The sequence below is a fragment of the Takifugu rubripes genome, chromosome 7 (assembly GCF_901000725.2).
Source record: "Takifugu rubripes chromosome 7, fTakRub1.2, whole genome shotgun sequence".
In the NCBI taxonomy this organism is placed as follows: domain Eukaryota; kingdom Metazoa; phylum Chordata; class Actinopteri; order Tetraodontiformes; family Tetraodontidae; genus Takifugu; species Takifugu rubripes.
This window is the reverse complement of record NC_042291.1, coordinates 7,409,580-7,420,521: the sequence shown is the minus strand read 5'-3', so window position 1 is coordinate 7,420,521 and position 10,942 is coordinate 7,409,580. Positions and strand designations below refer to the sequence as shown.

General features: G+C 43.0%; 1 long non-coding RNA gene across 5 annotated transcripts; it reads left to right on the top strand.

Moving 5' to 3' along the window:
• Positions 1–436: 436 nt before the first annotated feature.
• LOC105416644 (uncharacterized) lies at positions 437–5,109 on the top strand. 5 transcript variants are annotated; one of them, XR_003888883.1, is made up of 6 exons: positions 658–783; positions 1,014–1,149; positions 1,946–2,060; positions 2,451–2,644; positions 2,792–2,866; positions 2,958–5,109. It is a non-coding gene; the product is annotated as an uncharacterized lncRNA (long non-coding RNA). The 5 variants fall into 5 exon arrangements; XR_003888882.1 differs by lacking the exon at positions 658–783 and adding an exon at positions 437–573 and having other exon boundaries at positions 1,946–2,644; XR_003888885.1 differs by having other exon boundaries at positions 652–783; positions 1,949–2,644.
• Positions 5,110–10,942: the final 5,833 nt, after the last annotated feature.

Sequence of the window (10,942 nt, the reverse complement as noted above, 5' to 3'; positions counted from 1 at the left end):
ACAAGATTTCTCTCCGACCAGCAATCCACTTACGTTATCATTACACTGGGACCAGTCTCCAGTCGTGAAAGGCGCAGATTCCCCAGTATATCTTGTGTTAGGAGTTGACATAACTGGACTTGACCCCCTTGAAACAATCTTGATTGTAAAAGACGCTATATAAATAAAGATTGATTTGATTAATACATTTTGACAGGTTTTGTGGAGTTCGGTCCGCTGCTGTACCATTCCCGCCGTACGTATGTTATATTCACGTGCTTCGGTTACTGGCTAAACCGCAGCTGTTCCTTTCAAGACACTGGGGTAATTCCACATTGACGTGTTGCTTGAAATCAAGCTTTTACTCAATAAAAGGAGTTGACTTAGATCAGCCATTTTCTCTCAGCAACATACAAATAGTGTTTTTGGAAGACACTGGCGATGTTAGGTTTTCAGAGTCGTCACTTTTCCAACAGTTTTAAATGCGTCTTGGCTTCATTTTCAGCAGTCAGGCGGATAAAGGGACGAAGGATCTGCTCAACGGCAGCAAACACGCTGCGATATCGCCCACAGAGTTGCTTTACAATTATCCATGTAAGTGTAACAGGGCATTTGTGTTATAAAGCGTATAAAATCACACAAAATATGGTCTGTTACATGCTCAGCTGTCAAAAATACAGCATTTCCGGTGATTAGTGATGGGTTTGGGAGCTCCGTCCTGCATTTCTTCTTCTGTGGTGCCCCTATAAAAGTGATGGCGATCACTCTGCCTCTCACTTTTTGCACAGTACCCCCGTGGGAGAGGTGGGTGTCTCATTTTCCATCACGTCAGTTTATATTAGTTACGTTTGGTTCTGAGTTAATCCACTTACGTATTCTGATTGATTGTTTAATGTGTTTATTTATTCATGTTAGAAATACAACAATGGGAACATACCAGTACATAAACATGATGTTTAGACAGTGTTGACCGCTAGCTTACTCGCCATGACGAGTCGCGCTAATGTTCGTCTTCCCGCCTTGTCTGTGTTTAGGAACTGGAGCGGGCTGCTAACTGTCTATCCATGTTATTTGTTGCTGCCAGAATAAAAGAAAGTCCTGGATATCATTCAACGCAGAGTTCCACCAGTTACACAGGCAACTGTTCAACAAGATCTTTGGGTGTTGGGGGTAAGTTTTGTCCTTTGTTATTCACCCATTTTTTCGTCCCCCGTTACCGAGTCCTGATCTTTTACTCAGGAAAACCTGGTTTCCTTCCCTTATTTCCACTCACTTTGTGACAAACTTGCCTTAATTTACCAGCAAACAAAACACTTAACTTGTAAATCAGGAAAAGTTTTCTTCGGTGTCGAGGGTTCTTGGCTGTGGAGGAACTCAGATGGAGACTTCTGCCAGCTTATTGTGCAGTTGAAGTCCAGAAAATGTCACTTTATTAAACACTGAACAGTAGACCCATGAATGAAGGGAGGTCTCCAATCACACACATAACCTCGCTTATGGTGTCCAGGTAATTGCAAACAGCAATTAAATACATCAATGATTATAACTTAATAAATAGAACAGTAACATTGAAAGTTGCAAAAGATAACATTTACAACGAACAAAAACAGGGTTAACACCAACCTGAACCCACAGATACACTGCCACAAAGCATGCTGGGAAATTCCCACACTGACCCTCCCCAACACGCTACACTACCTTTGCTTTTATTTTCAAACAGTGCCTGTGACGCGGCAGTAACACAGCACTAACAGGGCTGGTTAAAAAAAACATACCGAGAGCTGTCTTCATCTTCCTCCTGTGTACTGAAACCATGGAAGTCTTCCTCCTCAGTGTCGGATTGGAATAGCGTCAGAAATTCTTCGCCACACACTCTCTCAGTCTCTCTTTCGTTGTCGCTATCAGTGTAACTCTCATCCTGAGACAAATTGACTCCTGAGCTTGTGCTGTCCTCTCTGTCACGCAGCAGACCGGCTTTTCGAAACCCGTTGGTGATGGTGGATTTTTTCACACTGCTCCACGCTGTCAGGATCCACTGGCAGACTTGTGCAAAAGTTGCTCTTCGCATGCGGCCAGTTTTGGTAAACGATTTCTCGCCGCTGGTCATCCAAGCCTCCCATTCAACTTGGAGGACCACCGTCATATGCATTTCTTCTTGTATTTTCCATAATGAGGGTCTGTTTATGCTAATTTTATTCATACACAAAGCGCGAAGTTACATTAAACTTGCGTCTTCCTCGACACATATATTCCACCTATCTCTTTTCTGCTCGAGCGCCCCTAGCGGCCGATAGAAAAAATACACAAATAAGCCGCACCGTAGAATAAGCCGCAGTGTTTAAAGTGTAGGGAAAAAGTAGCGGCTTATAGTCCAGAAATTACGGTAATTGACGACAAGCTTTTTATGATGTGTTATTACTCAAGTATAAAAGTACTTGGAACATTGAAATACATGCTACACAAACACACAGCAGTCACAATGCTGATGCCAGGACCTCTGTGGACATGCCTGGCTCTAATGTGGCTGGGAAGCTCCAGTGCCCACAGCTTATTTACCTGCGAGCCCATTAAGGTGCATCGCTGCCTCGGGATGTCCTACAACATGACCTTCTTCCCCAACATGATGGACCACTTTGACCAGGATATTGCAGCCACTCATATGAAGGTAAGTCCCAAGAGAAAATATCAATATTTTGATGTATATTGGGAATATTTTTTGAAGTAAAAAGGTGTGTGGTGCCAAGCAGTACCTGTTATATTGGTTTTCTAACTGGGAAATGAGTTATTTGCCTTTGCCAAAATCTGTGTGCAGGATGTATTACTGTCAGGTGACGCAGGCCACGCCTTGCACCGATCCACCGATCCGATGCTGGCCAGCAACTACGCAGTAAGCATTTCCAACAAAATCTGCATTTTTTTCTTCCCTCTGTGGAAAAGTCTGTCACAGAATTAAAGCACTGGGCTTCTTTTTTGTGCAGATGTGCGTCCCGTTTCCTGACATTCCCAAAGGCACTAGTTTGGGACAACAGATGGAGAGTTCAGAAGAGAATTCTGTGGTGCTGAAGAGAGGTGATGATTCCAAAATGCATCAAAGGGAAGAGGAAAATCAAAAGACTTCTGTGGAAGAAATAAATGCTGAACAAATAATTCTTTTGAAAGAAGAAAATGGTCAACTGATCATGAAATGTGAAGACTTTAAGAGAAAAATACAGGAGTTAATGGAAGAAAAGAAAGACTTTACCAATAAAGCTAAATGTTACGAGAGAGAACTCAACCTGCTGCGGAACAGTAGGACAAAAATCAACAAAACGTGTCAATTGGCCATGGAAAACCAAAGGAGTGAAAAAAAGGTCCACTCTTTAGAGGCAGAACTGAAAGACCTGGCCATCAAATACAAAAACTGTCAGGTGAGAAACCAAAGGCTAGACAATCAAATAAGAGAAAATAACAAGAAATATGAAGGTTCTGAGAGGAGAATACAGGAGCTTCAGGTAGAAAATAACCAATGGGAAAGAAAATAACAAATTTTATGAAACAGAACTCCTAAAATTCAAGGCAGAAATGAGCAAGCTGACCACCTCAGCCACCAGTTTAAACACAGATATCCGAGAGAAAAATGAAATAAATCTACAGCTGACCCAGACTGTAAAACATGAGAGCAAATTCAAAGAACTCATGGAGAGAAATGAGGAGATGGCCATGGAAAATGAAAGAAATGAAAGTCCAGCAGTTGGAAGAGAATCTGAAAGAATTCACCATTAAATATGAATCCTCCAAGAAGAGAAACCAACAGCTGGACAATCAAATGAACAAACAGGCCCAGAAATGAAGAAAGCTGGAGAAAGAAAAGAAAGGCAGCGAAGACTTTGAAAGAGAACTCCAGGTCCGAAAAGAAGATGATGAAAATATGGAGATGACAGCTGGATATTATGCGAAAAAGGATCAAGACCTTGTGAAGCTGATCTATAAGGAAAAAATCAAACAGATGGAAGAACAAAAGACTGTATTGGACACGACAAGTGAACACCAAAAGACAATAAACCAACTACTGAAGGAGAAAATAAAGAAAATGCAATAAAAAGAACGTGTTACTATAAAACTCGATCTGCTGGAGCTGCAGAACACCATGCTGAAGAAAATTTGTAAACAGCTGCTGAAAAAGAGCAAGAAAATGAAATCTCCCTATTCTTCATTCAGAAATAGAAGGAGAAAAGAGGAGAAACAAGTGTATGCATCCACTGCCACCAAGAGGTATCGGAAACCATTGACTCTGTCTGTTGTTGCAAATCTGCTTCGTAGGTTCGGACCGTGAAACGACCAGAGTCAGTGATCTTCAGCAAACTGTTTATTAAACTCAGTTGTGGGCCTTTTTACAATGAGAGAAGCATTCAGCATTAGCCAACAGGTAAAAAGTGCACTGGGCCTTCTTGGGCATTGGTTTATATATTCAGCAGAAAAGTTAGCAACAGTGGTCAGGTGATCAAGTGATTTACGGACGACACCATTTTATTACCTTATATGATTATGTTCTATGTAATTTCCGGTACCTCACGAGCAAGTCACAAGGTGGCACCAGGAAGTGTGATTAAATGCCTGCACGTACGCACATTCTTAAACACATGCAAAAGTCAGTTCTAGTGATTCAAGGTTACGCGATAAGTTTGTGGTACATACGTAGTAAGTTTCACAGTAGATTTCACAGTAAATTTCCACATTTTTACCCTATTGGTCTCTGAAAAAGGACATATTACATTAAGGTAACAGTCGCTTCTTCATCGCCCTCTGACTGATGATCTCCCAGGTCTGTGGATAGCAGGATCATCAGTGCATCGGCAATGGGCGGTCCACTGCCCTTTTCTACAGTAGTTGATATGAAACGAACACAAAACATGCGACTACATGGTACACAGCAACAGCCACATGCCAAAATAACAGCCAAAAATGTAGCTAACGAAGTACACAAGGCTAAAATAAGATTTTTCCACTCCCAGTGAACCACTTATCCGGAGGATTCTCTCTGCCAGAATGTTCTGCCATTTCATCAGACAGGGTATGCAAGCCTTCCAACGCTATGGTTACAAAGCCGTCAGGTGCATTGTTATTTGGAATAAAAGTATAACATATGTCTCCAAACATTGAGCATACTCCACCTTATTCAGCCAGGAGCAAACCTTATGTCGAGGACCATAAGGTTTTGAACTGCAATGAGGGAGATGGCTGCTAATTGTTCAGAGAGTCCTTCTACGGCGTCTCTGGTCAGATTTGCCAATCTTTGAACAATGTAATGCACATAATTGATTCTGTCCACATTTTTGTTTGGTGTAACGGGAAATATTGCGGAGACAAGAAGGATGTTTTTGAAGCCACTTGATCAGCCAATTTTTATTTATCTGGAACACCACGTGGTACCCCTATTGCAATATAGGTGGGGGGATTTAGAGAAAGATCAAAATGAGAGGAGTAGCCCTGTTCCTCAGCTGTTCGCCTAGTAAGAATGTGTCGCCGGCGTCTTGCAGTGAGAGCGCTAGAAGTTGTGCTGACCCTGTGGACAATTTTATTGCCTAAGAGTGTTAATGGGGCTGCCAGTCGAACCATAGCGCAGTTGCCTGTGCTTCCAGTGGGAATGAATGTGCGTAAATGATTGCCGCACTACCAAAATAGACCTGCGCGCGGTAAGGGGCCAATTAGTGAGGCGTTACCAGGTTGAGACGTATTGCACCAATCTGGGGAAATGTCACCCAGATTGAGAGTGGATCCTGTAAAATTAAAACATATGTAACTATTTGGAGGCCCCCTGTAGGACCGGAAAGGCCTCGTTGTAGTCTTATTGCTAATTGGTGGGAATACTGAAGCTAGGGTGACACAGGTTGTAGGCGTGACTTCTGTGGTAAGGGCTAGCATACAGTTCTAGCCCCAGCTGTTGTCCGTGTAAGGATGCTGGTTCAGTGAATAGGTGTGGTCTGGCCGATGCACAGGCTATGCAATTACCTTTCATGTGGGTTCTTGCTTCCTTCGCCAGGCAATTTAGCCAGAGATTGGAATCAGTATAATCTGTAACCTATCACTACTCAACCAGAGTTATTTGTGTGTAGTCAGTAGTGATTACAAAAGGACTGTCCCCGTTTAAGCGAGAGGTGTGTTTTGGGAGTGGCGCAGGTGTGGCATCAGTATTTAGCTTGACAGGTGAATGTAAACGAATTCTAAGCAAGCCCAAGTCTTGGGAGTTTCTGATGTGGTGTGGGGTGTTGCCAACCATGGGAGACAAGATGGAGGCCAAGTATTTGGAAACGTTATATGTTACTGAATTGATGCTACTTATTATTGGTCTCAGAGGGGTCCCTGGTTTGTGGATTTTGAGCAATCCATAAATACAAGGGATGGCTTCTCCTGGATATAGACGGTAGTATTGTGGTCTGTCGATGGCTTTCTCCTTTTCCAGTTTCTGTAGTAAGTCTACCACCTTCTTCTTGTATGAGCTGGTAGGGTCTCGCTTGAGTTTCTCATATGTGGCCACAGTTTGTGAGACTGCGGAGCTTTGTGTCCGACCCCCTGATGAGCAACACAGGAGCTCCTCAAGGAACTGTGCTCTCCCCATTCCTGTTCACCACCTACACAGCCGACTTCCAGTACCACTCTGAGACATGTCATCTCCAGAAGTACTCGGATGACACAGTCATAGTCGGGTGTGTGGAGAATGGACAGGAGGATGAATACAGGGACCTTGTGGAGAGTTTTGTCAGGTGGAGCAGGGAGAACCTTCTGCAGCTCAACGTGACCAAGACGAAGGAGATGGTGGTGGATTTCAGAAAAAGCAAGTCCCCACCCTCCCCAGTCTGCATCAGTGGGAAATATGTGGAAATAGTCCCATCTTACAGGTTCCTGGGTGTCCAGCTGGACAATAAACTGGAGTGGTCCACAAACACTGATGCTGTTTACAAGAAGGCCATGAGCAGACTCTATTTCCTCAGGAGACTCAGGTCCTTCAGTGTTTGCAGCAGGATGCTCCAGATGTTCTACCAGTCTGTCATGGCTAGCACCATCTTCTTTGCTGTAGTGTGCTGGGGTGCAGGCATTAAAGCAAAGGATGCTAACAGACTCAACAAACTCATTAAAAAGGCAGGGTCTGTTGTTGGCTGTAGACTTGATAACTTGGACGAGGTGGTGAGGGACAGGATGGTGTTGAAACTGCGAACAATCATGGACAGTCCCTCCCACCCCCTCCATAACACAGTGGACAAACTGAGGAGCAGCTTCAGCAACAGACTCCTGCAGCCTCGCTGCTCTAAGGAACGGTACAGGAAGTCATTCCTGCCGTCCGCCATTAAACTCTATAATTCACTCAAACCAACTCAACAATAATTGTGTAATGTTTATGCTGTAATTTTATTTCTAATTTATTCTATATTTATGTATATATGCTTATAATGCTTATAATATGTATATATTATATTATGTCTATATTATATATATGCTTATAATATATGCTGTATATATGCTTATAACATTCTAATCTTATCTGTATTTATTTTTTTCTGTCTCTTTACTCTGCATACGCTGCTACTATAACTCAATTTCCCCACGGGGATGAATAAAGTCCATCTTAATCTTAATCTTAATCTTAATATGTAGTGGTGTCTGTCAGGAGATTGATTATTTTGGTGTCATAGTCAGTGGTATTGAGTAAGACCGTGCACCTACCTTTGTCAGCTAGTAAGATGGTGATGTCATTGTCCTTGGCTAAGGATGCAATGGCTCTTTTTTCCTCATTAGTAATATTGGAGGTTGGAGGTTTTGCACTAGCTAAAGCAGCCGTTACCTTAAGTCTAATCTGTTCTGCTTCCGGGAGTTTATTGTTTCTGATGTCTGTCTCAGTGGCTGTGATGAGTTCGACATTCGGTACCTCTTCAAGGGTGACTGAAAAATTCAGACCTTTGGCAAGCACTTCCTCTTCAGTGTGTGTAAGCTCCCTGTCTGATAAGTTTTTTTACCCATTTCTCCCGTTGTGTGTCAGACAAGGATGTGTCAGAGGCTTTTTTCTGTCATGGAGAAGGGGTTGGCTTTGTTTTCTTATCTGGTTTCAAGACTGGCAGAATAGGTGTCTTCCATGGTAATGTGGTGGGGTAGATAACTCCTGCTTTCAAGAGTCCTGTGATGGTGTCAGAGAGGCCAGAGATAGCTTCAGATTTGATGGGATACTGAGGAAGTTTGACTGGAACAGTCATATCAATTTCGAAGTGAACTGATTTTTAGGAGCCCAACATCTGCCTGATGACTCACCCACATGGAACGAGGAAGAGATTCAAGAGCTTTTTCTGCCTCTACATCGTTGGTGTCTTCAGCACCATTATGGCTGTGTCTGAAACCACCCCCTATACCCTACATAGTGCACTCAATAGTGTCGACACCATTTTGAAATAGTGTCCAAATTCTTAGTGAGCATCGCGAGTGCACTCATTGTATCCCACAATGCACTGCGAAAAGTAGTGCACAACCGATGCACCCGAACTTGGTAATATATCCCATCAGCCTTTACGGTATCACGTGATAATCTGTCAATGGCGGGATGACGTACAAATGTATGTATTATTATTATGTTATTATTATATGCTATTTGTTTCACAGATCTTACTAGAGCGTAAAATTCTTTCAGTTTAGCGGAACATTGCTGCCTCCATTTTAAATATGTTTTTGCCTTTATTTATTTATTTATTATTTATATTTAATATTTTAATCTATTATTATTATGTAAAGATAATAATAGGGTAAAATATTGCGTTTTCAAAGAAACGACCGCTGAATGTGTTTGGGTATGTTTCGGATGGGTTAAAATAATTAAATGGACCTGGCCACTTTTCCCGGCGACCGGTTCGTTATTATTATGCGACAACATTACGTCATTTTACGTGCGCCTTAGTGTCCGTAGTGTCCGAAAGCTAACTTTGAATTGAGTGCGCTACGTAGTCCACTCAATTCATGTCCCCCATGTAGTGAGTAGTGAATAGGGAACGAGTGTGTGGTTTTGGAAACAGCCTGTGTCTTTGAAGTTGCTGGTGGTTAAGAATCAGTTTTGATTCAGTTTGAACTTTGTAAAATGTGAAGTCTGGGTGCTGTGCAGAAGTGTAGATATTGCCTGTCTGATTCAACCCAGTCACTAATTTGGTTGGCTTTGGCTATCATGAGTGCTTTAGCCTGACCACCTGTGGTTATGGCTAAGGTGATGTGTGGTGTAGAGGTGGGTCCCATTTCATAATATGGCGTTTGTTTTGAAGTAAAGTGGACGGGGGCGGATACGCCTTCTGGTCCAACCACTATTTCTGGTGATGTCACCATCCAATCTTTGCCTTCCAAGTTGTCATTAAACCATACTTGATAGGTGTCCTGGTCCCTGCTAATACTGTTACTGGGGCTGTTGTGAGTGGGCTCTGCAGTCACATGCCCAGTGGTCGGGTCTTCCGCAGTTGTCAGAACGACGTGTGCCTTCCCCCCCTTCCCCTGGGCATGGCACGTCCACGACCACGGGGCGGACCTCTGTAAGGAAGGGCTTCTCGAACTGCGGCTAAAACGGCGGCCTGCAGTTCCGGATTAGCCGGTTTAGGTTGTGTTTTGTAATTGTTTTTCATTTGTTCTATCTGCATCTGTGTGAGTGAGTTCGGGGCAGCCCTGTGTGAAGCGGCTTGTTGGTGTTCTTTGGTTGCATGTCTGTACTAGGAGCGTAATCAAGCACAGTGACCATTGGGTCCATGGTGCGCCAGGGATCATTGGATTATCGTACATTTGTTGTTTTACCTGATTCGGAACTCCCATGAGTAATTTATCTTTCATCATTACCATTGTGGGTGTGCCGTCAGCCGGTGTCTCACCTGTTATGCCCATCCATTTGTTTCTGCCTGCATGTAACCAGGCTTCTGGTGATGCTCCAGCCTCAGGCTTCCATGGGTGTGAAAAAGCGGCAAGAGCTGCAGAGCTCACAGGAAACAGCGCTCGCATAGCATTAAAGAAAGCTTAAACATGGTCTGTAACCAGAGCATTAGCAGGTTCATCACCAGTGTGTGCTTGTGCTTCAATCTGTACTAGCGTGTGAGTGCCGCCACATGCGCTAACTATTGCTCTCATGTCACCCATTGCCAGAACTGTTCCTTGTGTGAGGCTTTTTAATGATTGAATGACTCCAATGGTCAACTCAATGCCTCAGTGAAACAAGCTTCTAGACCAAACTTTGTTGGTCCAATTTCACTCTGGGGGTTAATTCGAAAGGACAAAGAGCCTTTTAATTCCCGTTCACTCTGTCACTTTTCCAAACTACACAAAAACACAAATCTCGGGCGTCGGGAGTGTCCGTCCCATCAACTGCGCTCCGAGTCCCAACCCAATTTTTTTTCATAAACAGTGCACCGTATATACAACACATACAGCACTGTACTATTCCCGGTGTCTTTCAACTATTTCTTGTTTTCTCAACAGTATTTCCGGCCTTTCACCGTGCTTCCCGGCAGAATATATCTGACCGTACAAATTTCCAGACTTGAACTGTAATTCCTGCAGTCGTTTCAATATATTTGCTATATTTGTATCTGGAATTTATAACTAGGACACTTCAATTGACAGTGACGACAAATTTTTGGAAATTGCCAATGTGCAGAACTTTTGAGTAAACAGGTGCCTGCTTTCTTTTTATTAGGGATCCCTTTGTCGTCAGTGTCAGGTTCAAACTGTTCATATAACAATGCTGTAACTACTTATTATCACTCCTGACCAGAACCCTGACCTACTTTAGCTGATGTTCTATCACCTCGGGATAGCAGGGGACAACCTGAACATCCTGTGCCACTCCATCCCCCATTTTCTTATATGTTCCTTTTATATATCATGCTTTGTTTTATCATGTGACACTTACACTTACGCTTATTCTAATCTTACATGTTCGTGTGCTAGTATAAGAATAAACCTCACCAGGGCCCACACT